Raw genomic sequence first — 17046 nt, 5'->3', positions numbered from 1 at the left:
GGAACCTCAGTAGTTGAATATTGATATACTCCCTAAAGTAGATTTAACCACTCCGAGACTTGATGGAACTAGAAGAGCTTCAAAATTTTGGCAAACTCTGGATGGGAATCCTTTCTCACCTTTCAGCCTAGTAGAGGTTCAGTCACAAACTTGGATTGATGGCAAGAGTCCAAAAGTCTCAATTGTAAAAGTCCTTCAACATTTTTTAAATGAGGATCTAGAACTTACACCATAATCTCATATGTTAGAGGTTGAAGATAATAGTTTGGAATAGTTAATAGAGGATCTCATTCAGGTCTTTGACTTTGAGAACCTAGATAAGAGCACTACCTCTCAAAAAGAGGAGTTGGTACAAAAAATAATAACCAAATTGGGAGGAGAAGAATATATAGCTGAGGATCTCCAAAGGGATATCATAGAGATCTAGATGGAGGACAGTGTAAGGAAACATGACAAATAGAGTGGAAATACACCAAAAGGCAATCAGAAAGATGATAACACAAACATTGGAGAGTTGACAGAAATAGAAAATAAAAAATTTGAGGAGGACAGTCTCAAGCATCAGATCTGCAAGGAATTGGAAATGGAGGAGTTTGTAAGATTAGATAAAGGATTTGCATCATCAGATCAAGAATTGGATATATTTTAGCAAGAGCTTGGTATACAAATGAATTAGGAAGGTTTAACTTCTCCAAATTATGGCAAGCCTAAAGGAAAAAGAGGTAGGAGATCATTGAAGGAATTACATGAAACTAAAGGTCAAGCTAGAGAACAGAGGAAAATGGATGAGCTTCTTATCATGAGGAAGGGGAAGAGCCTTCCTAAGAAAAAATGAGGATAACATCTTGGAACGCTAGGGGTCTTAATGCCCCTAGAAAAAAAAAGGTTATTTGAACAATATTTAAAAAAATTGAAATTAGAAACAATATTAATTCAAGAAACCAAACTTAATAAAGGAGAAGGTGCTAAAATTAGTAAGATGTTAGGGTTATGGGATTCAATCTTAATTGAGGCAATAGGTGCCTTAGGAGGTTTAGGAATTATTTGGAACCCTAGGAAAGTAAATCTAACTTATCTAGTAAATAATAAAAACTGGCTGTGTGTGAATATATAGAGCATAAAATCAGATATGATATTCATTCTTATAAATGTGTATCATCCTAACAGTATAATAGGGAAAAAAATTGTTTGGGATGAATTAAGTTTGATTATTATAAAGCATAAAGAAAGCCTAATTATATTAGGAGGAGATTTTAATATGATTCTAAGTTTAGATGAGAAAGTAGGGGGAACTCAACATCTGCTGCTCTCGTCTATAGAATTCAAATTATGGATAGACAAACTTAGTTTACTAGAAATTCCATCAAGTGACAGCATATTCACATGGAATAATAGAAGAAAGGATAATGATTATTTTGTTGGGTCAAAAATGTTCATTTTCGTTTCCAAACTCAAATTTCTGAAAGAAAATATTTTGAGGTGGAACAAAGAACACTTCAACAATATTTTTAAAGAAAAACTGAAAATTGAAGAAAAATTGGAAAACTTGAATCAGGAAATTATAAAATATGGTATGAATTATGAGAAATACACCTTAGAAAAAGAACTCCTCATGAAACAGGAAGATAGTTTATCCAAAGAAGAAACCTACTGGAGAAAAAAATCCAGAGAGAAATGGTTGGATGAGGGAGATCGGAACACTAAGTTTTTTCACAATTCTACGATCCAGAACCAAGCTTTCAAGAAAATTACTAGCATCTCGACTCTGTAGGGTTCACATACAGAAAGTCCACCAGAAATAGCAGACATGATAGTTTCTCATTTTAATAATTTACTAAATAATTATGAAGGGTCTAATAGGGAGGCACAGTCCCAAATGCTCAAATTTATCCCAAAACTGGTCACTGCAGAAGATAATAAAAATCTAAATAGACCAATATCTTCGGAAGAGGTAAGATTAGTGGTCTTTAATGTGAGCCCAGATAAATCCCCAGGTCCTGATGGGTTTCAAGCCTTCTTTTTTCAAAAATATTGGGATATTCTAGGGGAAGACTTATGGAAAGCTATTAAAGCATCAAGGAATGGTGGATCTCTATTCGCTGAAATCAACTACTCCTTCTTTACACTTATCCCTAAGAAGGATTGTCTGAAACATCTTGGAGACTTTCACCCTATTGCTCTATGTAACTCTTTTTATAAAATATTTTCAAAATTTATAGCTAATAGACTCAAGGTAATCATGCCAAAATTGATCTCAGAAGAGCAGACAGGTTTTCTTTCAGGAAGATTGATTTTGGATGGCATACTCATAATTTAGGAAGTCATTCACTCAGCTGCCATAGATAAAGAAGCATGTATGTTTATGAAGTTAGGCATACAGAAGGCTTACAATATGGTTGACTGGCATTTTCTCTGTAAAGTTTTAGAAGCGTTTGGTTTTTCTCATCAATGGGTAAATCTAATAATTTAAGTTCATTTCTACTCCGAAGATTTCAGTTCTCATAAATGGGATGCCTGAGGGATTTTTTGAAATTTCCAAGGGTATTAGGTAGGGAGACCCTCTATCTCCCTCCTTCTTTATTCTAATGGCTGAAGCCTTTGGGAGAGCAGTCTCCTATGCTTATCAGGAAAGAAAGATCTCTGGTATTGTTGTTACCAAGAATCTTCCTAATATTACACATCAACAGTATGCAGATGATACCATTCTACCTGGCAAGAGCTCCATCCAAGAGGCTGACGGTTTTAAAAGCATAATTCAGCAATATATGGATGCCTTAGGCTAGAAGGTTAATAAAGAAAAATCAGAAATTTTCTTCTTGAACACATCTCTTGAAATGGAAAATAGGATATGTGGAATTATGGGATACAAAAAGGGAAAGTTCCCTTGCAAATATTTAGGCATTGCCCTGGAGAAAAATTTGAGGTACACCAAAGTTTGGATGGACACGATCGAAAAGGTGGATAAGCAGTTTGAAAGCTGGAAAAATAAGTGGCTCTCTAAGGCTGGTAAGATTACCAAGATCCGAGTAGTCCTTTCAACTACTCCAATTTTTCCCATGGCATGTCTTCCCCTCAATAATTGGATGTTCGAGAAATTTGAGACAAAACTTAGAAATTTCTTGTGGAAGGATAAGGAAAATGACAAGAAACTTGCTCTTATTAAATGGGATAACTTATGCAAACCCAAGGAATGTGGGGGTTTAGGAATAAAGAAGCCACAATGGCAGAACGAGGCTTTGGGAGCTAAACTTGTGTGAAGATTATACCAAGAAAATGAACACAAATGGGCCAAAATTCTATATTATAAATAACTAGATCCATCGGACCTAGAATCATTGTTCAGGATGGAAAGATTACCGAAAGGGTCGACGTGTTGGAATTTCATGTCAAAATGCCAGGGTATTATTAATAAATATCTAACTTGGGATGTTGGGGTCAGGAATAAAGCCTTGTTCTAGGAAGACTCTTGGGATGGACTACCCCCTATTTATTCTTCCCCCAATTTAGAGAACCTTATAACTAAGTTGAAATCATTGTGGGGTTGTAGGGTCAAAGATTATAAAGTTAAAGAGATGTCGGATGGGGAACTGCGATGGAAATGGCACTCCATCGATGATTTAGAACTTGAGCTGGATTCAATTGTTGCTTATGAAAAGATCATATCGAATAGGAAAATTAAACAATCTAAAAGGTCGGATAGTCTTATCTGGGCTGGATCAAAGGATGGAGTATACAATGTGAAGCTTGGGTATCAATCTATTATTCATTTGTAAAAGTGAAACTATGTGGAAATCCCTTTAAAATTGTGTTGGGATGCAGCTTGCCTACCTAAGGCGGGTTTATTTTTATGGATTGTCCTTTAGAACAAAGCTATGACCACGGATAGATTAGCTAGATTTGGTATCATGGGCCCCAACTGGTGTGTTATGTGTAAACAGAGCAATGAAGATGTAGACAACCTCTTCCTCAGTTGCCCTTTTGCTCAAAATTGCTGGGAATGGATTAAATCCTAACTTAAGTGGTCAACCCCCTTTTAGAATACCCTTAAGGGGCTCCTAAACTCTTGGCCCACACATATGGTTTGTGGGGTATATAGTAAACTTTAGAATATTTTCCCATCCCTAGTGGTATGGGAACTTTGGAAAGAAAGAAATCATCGAATTTTCAAAAATAAAGAGCGAAACTTAGATAGTTTCTTGTTAAAATTAGAAGTGGCTATAATAGAAGTTATGAATGCTAATCTAAGGACATCCTCCCATGAAGACAACTCTTTCTCATTTTGGGATGGTATAATGAAGAAAAAATGGGCTAATCTGATCAACCCCCCCATGGTATATGCAGCTAGCAATAAGGAGGCAAGGGAAAATTGTAAATGGGTTCCTCCACCTCTAGGATGACATAAACTAAACTTTTGATGGTGTAGCAAGAGGGAACCCTAGTATAGTTGGTGTAGGTTGTATCATCAATAATGAGGATAGGCGGTGGATTGCAAAGCTAGCCTCTCCTCTTCCATTGGTTTCTAATAATATGGCAGAATTTGAAGCACTAGAGAAAGGTCTAAAACTATGTCATAATTTAAGTCTATCTAAAATCATCATCGAAGGTGACTCTCAAGTCTTCCTTAATGGTATTAGGGAAAAAAAGACTCCTAATTGGATCTTGAACTCTAAACTCCAAGAAGTGTTGATTTTAGTGGAAAATTTTGAAGATGTCCTGATCAACCACATTTACCGAGAAGGTAATGCGATGGCTGACAGACTTGTCAATAGGGGTGCTTATGGAGAATCACTCTTGATATATAACTTAGAGTCTTCTCCTCCTTTGTAGAACTAGAGAGTATTTCACAATTATTCTATTTTTTTATATATAAATATATACATACTCATATATAAAGGCATATATATACTCATATGCTAAATAAACATAGACATATATATATATATATATATAGGTATATATAGATTTATAGTTTATTAGATACAAATCTATACTAACACCTATTAATATTCCAGAATATATACTTTTTAACACTCTATCTAATTAATAGGAAGAAATAGATAAAATAATAGAATTATAAAGTTATTTTTGATATTTTTGCAATTGTATCCTTACTTTCTGTAATTAAGAGGGTATTAGAATTATTAAAATACTTTCAGTTTGTAGCTTTATTGTTAGTATTAGTATCTCCTAAGATATATCCATTTCAAAAAAATTTGATTAATGTACTTATTGCAGCTATTTAGGTGAAACCCTGTTATCTATAATTTTAGTTCTTCTTAGGTATTTACTCGTATACTGTCGCTGAGGGTTTGATTTATATAGGGACTTTACTCAGTAAGAAGTGCATCTGAACATAACTACAATGATAAGAGTTATAAATTATCTAGCAAATTGGCCTCGGCCTAAAATCTCCATTCGCTTTCATTTTGATGTTCTATGTTTTCCAGCTGTCCTCTAGTTGTAGATCGTGTCAATAGATATTATTACTAATTAAGGGTCCAGAAGGTTATCATTAGGAAATATGATTTTGGATTAGGGGGGAGTGAGTTCTGAATTTGCAACTTGGCTCATGTGGTAAAGGCTCTGGAAAATGTGATCTAATACTCAATGTTTAACATGAGTAGCTAAGGTCACTACCAACCAAAGATTCTATTTCTGTTTAAAGGGCACGAAGGATAGATTGGATAATGATGGTTTTTATGCTATATGGGAATGAAGTTTTGAGAAGAGCACATAGAATTAGAGAGGGAGGTTTCTACCACTCCTAGGTGTTGGCCTATTGCTACGATGGAAACTAATGTGAGTGTCTATCATACGACAAAAAATAGAACAATGGCCTTTCTTGGGAAGGTAACGCTGGAAAGATGGAGTCGTCTTCTGAGAAATGTAGATGATATGTCATGTTTTGCTGTGAATAGGGTGTTAGGGGAAGATATCTTTGATTATAGGGTGACTTGGAGAACCAATAGCCCAATAATTGGGACTTTCATTGGAGTGATGGTAAGGGTAAAGATTGGAAAAGAAGAGATTGTTAGGCTTTGTGAAGATATTTTCAATCCTGTCTAGAGGTGAGGGCTAGAGAAGGCGGTTCATAGCATTGATGAAAAGGGCATAATCCCTTACCCTGAAAAATACATGGGTCTTCCCTTGGGTGCGGAAGAGTTGAAGACTGCCCTGCATCGACAATGTCTCATGGTTAGGGAAAATCTGGCCTTTTTTAGGGAATGGCCTCGAATGGAAGCAAGTGTTAATTTCCTCCTATGCTGGTGTGGGATTAGGGCAGAAGATAATTTGAATTGGGTGGTCAAATATATCAACATGTTTAAATCCTATGTAAGCTCGGGTCTAGTCTTCAATGATCTCAATGCCTTGGAATTTTGCATTCTTAATGCAGAAAAATCGAGCAAACTCAGAGTTGATTATGTACTCCCACCAAACGTAGTCATCGATGATCTAGACTCTATTCCAGAGGTGATTATGGTCTCATGAAAATAGTAGTATTTGGTTTTAAGTTTTTTTAATCTAGTTATAGATGGCGGTTATGTACCTAGTTATACTGATCTAACATAATAGGTCTACTGGTATGTTTAGGGTTCCTTATCAGTATAATATAGGGTGTTGTGTCTATCCTAGTTATAATTATATATAGTATAGTATTGTAAATCTTTGACAATATAGTTCTGTAAGGGAATATTTGATAATAGAAACACATTTCCAAATGGTTGGTGTTTTGATGGATCCAGAATTTGAGCCATGCTTTATTTGATTTATTAAGGTAGCGATTTAAGAAATTTTGTGACTAGTCGATTAAATTTTTGCGATGTCGGTGACTATTTTATCAGTTGATGGTATCATTTCCTTTAATAAATTATGCATTTGGGTTTAATTGAATGAACGGAAATCTGAGGGTCTGTCCCTGAAATTCTTCAGTATGTCAATATGCTTCCTCTGTCAAGATTTATTTATTTTCCCCATTCAAGCTTTGAATAAAGAACATAGTCATTCAGATGTTCTATAAATTTAGACTTAAATATTATGAACTCTCGAGCTTCCTTCTCGGTCTATAAAGATATCCTAGGTCATAAAATGGTTAATCCAAATTTCATAGAATAGGGGATCTATAGTAAGATCTCTGTTAATGTTAAGATATTGATTTCTATTTATCAGTCAAAAAATTCAGTAATCAGAGTCTATTATCCCTTGTTTGTGGATCATAATTAAGATTGATTTAACAGATCTGAGGGGTTGGCATTTTAGATATTGCTTACTCTCAGTATCGCATATTAGGTAGGTTATGGCCTTTTTTTTAATTCATTGTTTATATAATGTGCTCTTTAGTTCAATATCCCCATCTTAGTTTTAGTAAAGGTTTAAATTTAGGATTAAAATTTTTAATGGTCCAAAATTAGATGTAACAACTTGACAGATTATTAATTATATAAGGTCTTATAAGGAATATACATAAATTGGAATTTGAATGAAAAGAGTAGATTGGATTTTGAAAGAGTAATTCATTAGGCTACTAACAATCTTTGATTCATGAAGAAAGAATTTCTTGACAGGTATTTTATATTGGATTCTTCACATATAGTCAGAAGGAAGCTATACTGAGTCAAAATTCCATGGGAATGCCCATATGTAATCTTATGTAACTTGTTTACTCATGTAACTTTGAGAACCGGGGTATGCCCCTAAGGTAATGTAATAAGATAAGACATGAGTCCTAGGCAAGACTGGAGGTTTTCTTCTCCGTTCTTTCCTACCAGTACCCATTTGAACGAAGAAATTCTACGTATCTTTTATTCCTTTCTTTAATATATGATCCAAGGCCTTGGCTGTTTATTGATAAAAAATAATAATATATATATTAATATTTCCCTTGACATTATAATTGATTATTTATTAATTAATTATATTTGTAATATTCTTCTACATATTTAATTAAATTTATTTAATTAAGTAGGTTCACTTCCCTAATGTATTTAAATTAAATTTAAATGCATCCTATCTAATGTGTTAAATTTATTTAATGTAGAGTGCTCCATAAATCCCCTTTTAAATGAATTTCAAATTACTTAATTCCCTCCACTTTATTAAATTCTTTAATCTTATGATTAATTTAAATCCTATTTAATCTAATCCTAATCTCATCCTAAAACCTATTCTACACCCATCATTCTCATCCTTCTAAGCCTACACATTAATTAATCCCACTTAATTAATTTGAAACACCTTTCTAAGCACCTTTTAGTCCCTAAGAGTTTTCTCACACGTGTGAGCAACTCAAGATCCAATAGATCTTCCATTTTATTATTTTATCCAAAAAATTCTTACACTCTTACACACATGTCCCCCTTTCCTTTCTCCAAGGTTTCTCACATGTGTGAGCAAACCTTGAGCCATCCCTTTCACCAAAAAGGGCTTATGTTGAATTTTGCATGGCTTGTCTCCTTAGCCCATGTGTCTCCCTTGTGGCATCTATGTGGATGCCACATAGATGCAACCTCCCCAAGGCCTCTCTTAAACCTATAAATAGAGCCCTTATCTCAAGCATTTTGCATCTCCTCCATTGCATTGTTATCATGCTAGTTTAGTTTTAGAGATTTCTACTGATTTTAGAGATTTTAGTGCTAACCCTTTGGTAGTTGTTTACTTCTTGCATTGTTTTGCATATTCATGATAGCATTGCACTCTTATATTCACTACTTGCATCCACTTACATATTCTTAAATGCTCTCAAACATGGTTGCTTCCATAGCCATTGTTTGAATGTATTCTTCATTCATCTTAGCTTAGTTTCATTTGTCATCTTTCATTTTGGGATTCAAATAGTTGTGTTTGGGAGAGTACATTCCCATACCACAATCTGAAGCACACCAACAAGGCCTCTTATGGGTGCCTTTGTTGAGTTGCTTTGAGGTTGTGTGGGGACTCTTGTTTATTGGTTGCATTGGTATTAAAACGAAATGTTAGTTAACTTAGTTATCTTGATTTTGATATTTTTATATGCACATGCTACTAATGTTTTATTTTTTATGCATGCTCCCGATAGAGAAGGTTTTCACATATACATTTTGGTATGCCCGGTGGAACCCATTTCATTTTTTTCATTATCAAACTCAGTCAAAAGCTTGACATTTTTAGTAAAATTTGTGCATTGCTGTCTATGCAAACACTTTTTCATCTTCGTAGATCATCATCTTCATGTTTTGGTGTCTTTGCTAGAGATAGACTAAATAACCTACTAAAAATCTCTCTCTCTCTCTCTCTCTCTATATATATATATATATATATATTGATATTGTTTTGTCATCTCCAATGTTTGGATGTCTCTAGATACTTAACTATCCTCTCCATAGTTTCAAGTTTTTTCCTCTACGTTGTGAGTAGCCGAAAGCATTTAGTTTTACTTAAACTATTATCTCCACCTTTAAACTGGCATCTTTTCCTATAGACTATCATCTACAATTTCTCAACGACCCACTATTTTGGCATCTATGATTTGTTGATAATTCCTAGTTTTTTTGTCTATTATTTTTTTGGTAGTTGCAAGTTCTGTCATCTATGTGGTTTGGTATCTTTGGTGTGCTACTATCATTTGTGATCAACCAAAGTAAGTATCAATTATTCTCTCTTTTGTCATCTCTAAAGTTTCTTTGTCTATGCCTGCATTCTCTCATCTGCATTTTTATTTTTAGTTTTATATAAAAAGGGAGTATAAAATGAAAACTAACTTTTAGTGGTTTCATAGGATATGGATCATTCTAAGCTGATTTACTTATATAAAAATAACAAATAAAGTTAAAATAAGTTTTCCCATAGTTAAGCTTTCATTTTTGGGGATTTTGTTGAACCTAATCAAATTATTTATTATAGCATTACAAATGGGAGCCTTCTAGAGACACCTAACCATGTTTTTTTGTAGATTTTCTTAAAGTTTTTTTGTTCTTGGGAAATGAACTTAATTGCTTAAATACTTGTATTAGAATGCATGTTGCACTTAATTGGATAAATCAAACACACTCTTGAATGGCTAAACTTAAAATCAAACAAATCAGATCTTGAATGCATAATCAATTGAACAAACCTTTCATTTGGATGAATATTTTTTAAATACAATCTTGAATGCATAAAGGTCAAAGAACAATGCTATGATACACATCTCAATTTGGGTTAAAAATCAATCTCATAAAATCTTGATGATTCAAAGAACATTGCAATGAACATTTGGATTTGGTGCTTAAAACGAACACACACTCAATCTTGAATAACTTAAAGGAACTTGTTCTATCTTTATCGATTTATTATGTTGATGTCAATCGATTTATTTTTGTTGACAAACTCTTGATTTCTTATGTTGATGGCATTGTCAAGTTGGAAAGAACATTGTATACTATAAACATGACTGTATTTAGCAATAGATTACAAAACCTAAAGCATCAATTGGAAAGGAACAAGTATCTTTTAAACCCAAGACCACTTATGTATTCACTCCTCTAGTGCCTTTGGGTGATGTTGAGTGCAAAAGAAATAAGTTCTCTTGTTTTACACTATTTAGGAGGCTTGCTTGGGGATTCCATAATTCCTTGGGATGCCCTTAACTCTAGCATTCTGGCAGATTATAAATATTGGGAGGTGAATCGAAAGACACCTCCCTTGGAAGTAAAATCTTGTCACTTTTAGGTAAGCCCCAAAGAACTTTATACCTTTCCAAAGTGAAGGTGGAGATTTAGGTTACAATCTCCTCCTGGCTGTGTGGAATTATTTTCTTTCATCTACATATTTGGGCATCATGCATCTTATGTATATCAAGGATACCCCTAGTTGAGTTTTTATATCCTAGTCAAAACCTTATAGGATTGTTGGTCTGTTCAACGTGCTAAGTGTTCAAAAGCCTCCCCATTTGAAGGGGACACACCATCTAATATTTTCTTGTATATATATTTCATTATATGACTTGCATGTTATGTTTCAAAAGAATCCAAAAATATCATAAATGTTCAAAATCCAAAAAAAAATTCAAAAACAAAAATAGAAAAAAGAAGCTCTTGTTTTCCACACTTCTTCTATTCATCAATTTGATCACACTATTCAAAATCTCAATCATTCTAATCATTTCATCATCTTCTTAATCATTCAATCAAACTCCTAATCTTCATCCTAGTCATGATTGATAGTCCACATCAAGATCAAATTCCCTCATTCAATGACTCATCCTCACGATTCTTAATTCAATCCCTCATCAAATTAATTCATTTCTAATTGATTCCTAATTCAATTCATCTACATCTTCATCCATAATGAATCTTTTTAATTTTATCTATTCAAATCTTCTTCTAATTTAATTTTTCATAAAATCTTATACTTTGACCTTAGGAGCACCATTATAATCCTGATACTTTAATACTAGTTATCTTGATTGGACTACATTCAAATATAATCAAGATTACCTTGAAACACAATCCTCAATCATCTTTCTCCTTCATCAAGATTCAATCCAATACTTAGGAAGTAAGATTTATGCAAGTGTGATATTTTACCTTCATCCTTAAGAAAACTCATCATAGTTTCACTCTCTCACTTGGGATCATTTTTCCATCACCAAGTATTGAGTCATCTATCTTGTATATCCTATTCCAACTTGAGATCATTTGTCCATCTCAAAGTGGAAGAAGTTACCATCATCCAAATCGAACATCCAATTGTTTACAATATCATAAGGTCTTTATCTACATCAAGGTTATCTCAAACCTTGATCCAATATCAAACCAAATCAAATTAAAATGAAAACAAAAATTGCTCCTAGTCCTAAGGTCATATTTAATCCATCATCAAATCTTTCATCACTCCTCATCTAAGTTCATGGACAAGAATTGGCTTAACCAAATGGTTTAAGATCTTAAAAGGCAATATGGAGTTATACCTCCCTTTCAAACCCCATATCAAATTAATCCTCAAAACTTCATATCTAATTCTAATCCATCTCATGTTTATTATTCTTCTAACTTTGACAAGGGAAATCCACCTCATTATTCTTCAACCACATATGATACCATTCATAGCCCACACAATTCCTCAAACAAAAATGTCATTGCCAAAGAAATTGAGGAACTCAAGAATAATATCTTAAGCCTAGCAAATCAAAAGAAAAAATCTAATGACATATGTCCTCTTTCCCCATTTTTCGAAGACCATAATCCTCATGGTTCATCAAACCCAAATCCTACATGTAACTCCCCAAACTTTGGGCTTAATTTCCAAAACCATCATCCCAATCCCCTACCTAGCTCTCCATCACCACACAATCCTAATTCTCCAAAACCAACATCATCCCCACCTTGTAATTGGTTTATCTCACTAGAAACTTGTCTAAGTATAAAAACAAAAATAAAGTGATCCAATCACCCAAAATTATACACCCACTACCATGTTAAGACCTTACCCCAAAGCATGCTACCATGGATTCTTCTTCTCCTCTAGATCCAAGCAATTCCCCATCCCATAATTCCCTTAACCTTCAAAATCCATTTATCCTTCTTAGTCCATCTCATGATTCCCTTCCTAATCAAGATCAATACATTCCATGCACCATGCACATTACTGATTCCCATCCATCTCATGAGTTATCATCCATTGATCCTCCACTTCATGAATATTTTCCTTCCACTTCATCCACTAAAATTCCTCCATGTCAAGATCAAATCACTCCATCTCATAGTTCCATTCTGTCCACTCCATTCTATGATTCTATTCCATCTCATGATCCAATAATTCCTTCTATTTCTCCACATAATCATCTTATAAGTCAAGATCAAAGTACCCCTTCATTTATATTTCATGATCCCAATACATCTCAAGATCTTGTTATCCCTCATAATCTCCCTTGTGATCATAATCCTCCACATGACCCTATCACACATATCCAATCTACTCATGAACCCCATATACATGGACTTGCATCTTGTATTGAAAATAAAAAGTATCCCATTGAAGAAATAATGTCTCAATATGTTTGTACACCTTCCACTCCTTCCAAATCCAAAATTCCTCAATCCAAACTTAAATGTTCCTATCATCCATATTCCATGTCCATTTTGGGACCTTATATCCATTTTCACATTCCTACCTCATTTCCATCCATTTTGGGTTCTAATATTCTAAAGCCAAACCCTTCATCCCTTCCATCCAAAATATCCAATTCTTCCACTAGATCCCCTCATGCTCATAGTAAAGATCAAAAAAGGAACACATCCTTGAATTCCTTCCAATGTTCACCAGCCATAATTTCATCCATAAGCTCTCCATACCATTTATCCTCATGCACTCATACCATGACCATTCGAGTCAAATTGCATGCCCAAGATAAAGTGAATCAAGCCAAAAATCTAGAAAAATCCAAGGATCAACATGTCCCCTCTTAATGACATGTTCAAGAAAAGACAAATATGAACCAAATGAAAGAAAAAATTAGAAGGCCACAAAGGCTGAAAAAAAAATCCAAAAATTATGTGGATTCCAAAGCTACTTAATGAAGAAATGAATCTAAAAGAAAAATTTAGAATGACATTCAATTTCAGTAATCCAAAGGCTTCCTTCATCCATAAATTCTTCAAACTTCCATTTTCCAACTCCATTTTGGGTTCTTATGCCCCAAAACCCACCATCCTAAATCCATCATCCCCTTCATCCATTTTGGGTCCCTATAACCCAAAATTCAAACTTTCTCCTACATATCCTCCAAACTTTCCTCCTTTCTATCACCCTTCAAGCTATGTGCTAATGATGATCTTTCCACCTCCTTCATCCACTCATTCACAAGTCTTAAAACCTAGCATCCATTAGCCATGTCTTCCTCCCAACCATTCCACCCCCTTAGTCCAAAAATTTTCATAAGTAATTGTACTTCATTTCCCAACTCATTTCATCCTTCTTTTCACCATCCTACCAACATCTATGAAAAAATAGTAAAAATTCCTTGAAAATAACAAAGAAAGAGAAATAAATCATCAAGGGATACCATCCATGTATCTTGATGCTTGAGTTCTCCCTCCATTTCCCTATCATGTATCCACCATATTTTGAATTCATATATCCATTCATTCATTGTTCCTCTTCCACTTGCACTCTACAATGGGGTCAAGCTCCATCAATACCACACTACCTTATATATCTTCCATATTCCTATCTACCATTCACCATTATTTTCCATCTTTGATCTTGACTATCATTTTCCTTCCATCCATGCTCACTTGACATATCCCTTGCACATTATCCACACACTATCCTACATACTCCAACCATCTGTTCACATATTTTATCTAGATTTCCTATCCATATCTTGTATCCCATAGTCCTTATCATGTCCATTTCCTCGATCATCCATCCATTATCCTACGCACTTCCATCCTTCTTTCATATGTCCTTGGTCTTGGTTATCCCATCCATTTCATTCATTTCACCCATATCATGTCCAAAATTTCATCCATACCCTTTATCTCATTATCCCTATTCATACCCTCCCTCCCATATCTTTATTCATTCCACTTTCAGGCCTATGTTCATGATAAATAGTAGAGTCACAAACAAAATGTTCATACATTCTTTGGAAGTACACATGCTTTCCCTTCCTCTATACAATATCCTTCACACCATCTTTCCATGTTCATGCATCCTTTCCCACCATATTTCCTTCCATTTTCTTATCCATGGTATGGGGCATTTCATTTTAACTCCTTTAAAACATGGTCCTTGGCTCCCCATTGTCTAACACCATATCCTCTAGTCCCCCATATTCTTTCATCTTTCATTTCATCCATTTACCATCCCTTGGTTCTCCCTTGTCATTGGTTATAATCTATTCCACCTTCCATCAATATTACTTCTTCCAATTCATGCAATAAACTCATTTATCCTCTAATTTAATCAAATACCCTTCTTCCAATCATTTGATACACATTAATTTCCATTCTATATTTTTTTTAATTCTAACCCAATATTATTTACATCATTTAGCTCATTCAACCATGTTCTTCCTTCATTCATCATCTTGTCCAAATTATTTTATTCATCATCTCATCATCTTGTTGATTTTATCTTTGTGTGTCAGCAATCACTTCCCAAGTGTGCCTTGATCTTCAATATCTTGGTACAATTTGAACAACTTAACTTGATTACATAGGCCATTTTGTGATATGATCTATATTCACAATTCTTTAGCACATCTTTGTCAATTTTTGAGTTATGGTTATGCATTGCTCACTAAAGGCAACAAGTTAGCACAATTTCCACCAAGATCCCTAACAAGACTTTGGGTGTGCTCAAACCTCTCTAGTGTGTATATGAAATTTGTTCCCTCGTGACTATGAAACGTACACCAATGTTCCTAAAATCTCTATTTTTTTTGAGTCTATTCCATGTAAAGGAATCTTTTGATCTATGCTACTATAGCATTTGGTGCATGACTCCTCTTAAAATATCAAACTAGGGTGTCCTCTCCCACATGAACACAACTAAATCCCATGCATTCATGTAGTTATGATGCATTTAGATGAATGATTATCCACTTCACCCTACTTCATTTTGATCTTACCAAAAAGTCATGCAAGGCCTTCTTTTAAGCCTTTTTCCTCCCCGTTTCCTTCTTGTGTCTATTTTTCAGAAAATAGGGCAAAATATCCCTTTTTCACCTCATTTCCTCGAGGGGGCACCCTCCTCCCTTATCAGTGCTATGACATGACTCTTTCCACTCCTCTCCTAGCTAGGGCAACCTATATTTTCTTTTCTTTGATATAATGTCATCTCAACACTACATCAAAGAGGGAGAAAATGTAGACACCTAAAATTGTCCCAAACACTATAATAATTTATTAATATTTACCTTAACATTATAATTGATAATTTATTAATTAATTATATTTGTAATATTCTTCTACTTATTTTAAAATTTATTTAATTAAATAGGTTCACTTCCCTAATTTATTTAAATTTAATTTAAATGCATCTCCTCTAATGTGTTAAATTTATTTAATGCACAGTGCTCCATAAATCTCCTTTTAAATAAATTCCAATTTATTTAATTCCCCCCACTTTATTAAATTCTTTAATCCTATGATTAAGTTAAATACTATTTAATTTAATCATAATCCCATCCTAAAACGTAGTCTACACCTAGCTCTCATCCTTCTAAGCCTACCCATCAATTAATCTCAATTAATTAATCCTAAACACCTTTCTAAGAACCTTTTAGTCCCTAAGTGTTTTCTCACACATGTGTGAGTGACTCAAATCCAATAAAGCTTCCATTTTATTATTTTATCCAAAAATTCTTACACACTTGTTCCTCTTTCTTTTCTCCAAGGTTTCTCACACATGTGTGAGCAAACCTTGAGCCATCCCTTTCACCAAAAATGGCTTATGTTGAACTTTGCATGGCTTGTCTCCTTATCCCATGTGTCTCCCTTGTGGAACCTATGTGGATTCCACATAGATGCCACCTCCCTAAGGCCTCTCTCAAACCTATAAATAGATCCCTTTTCTCAAGCATTTCTCATCTCCTCCATTGTATTGTTGTCATGCTAGTTTCTCTTTAGAGCTTTCTAGTGATTTTAGAGATTTTAGTGCTAACCCTTTGGTAGTTGTTTAATTCTTGCATTTTTTTGCATATTCATGATATTATTTCACTCTTATATTTGCTTCTTACATACACTTCCATATTCTTGAATGCTCTCAAACATTGTTTCTTCCATAGCCATTGTTTGAAGGTTTTCCTCATTCATTTTAGCTTAGTTTCATTTATCATCTTTCATATTGAGATTCAAATAATTTTAATGGGAGAGCACATTCACATCCCACAATCTAAAGCACACCAACAAGGCCTCTTATGGTTTCCCTTGTTGAGCTAGTTTGAGTTTCCATGGGGACTCTTGTTTATTGGTTGCATTAGTATTAAAACACACTATTAGTTAGTAGTTATACTAATTTAGATATTTTTATATGCACATTCTACTAACATTTTATTTTTTATGTGCGCTCCTAACAGAAAAGGTT

This window comes from Cupressus sempervirens, chromosome 6 (assembly GCF_028749045.1).
Source record: "Cupressus sempervirens isolate cs-2001-9-10 chromosome 6, ASM2874904v1, whole genome shotgun sequence".
NCBI lineage: Eukaryota > Viridiplantae > Streptophyta > Pinopsida > Cupressales > Cupressaceae > Cupressus > Cupressus sempervirens.
The sequence above is the reverse complement of the archived record's forward strand: the minus strand, read 5'-3'. Positions refer to the sequence as shown.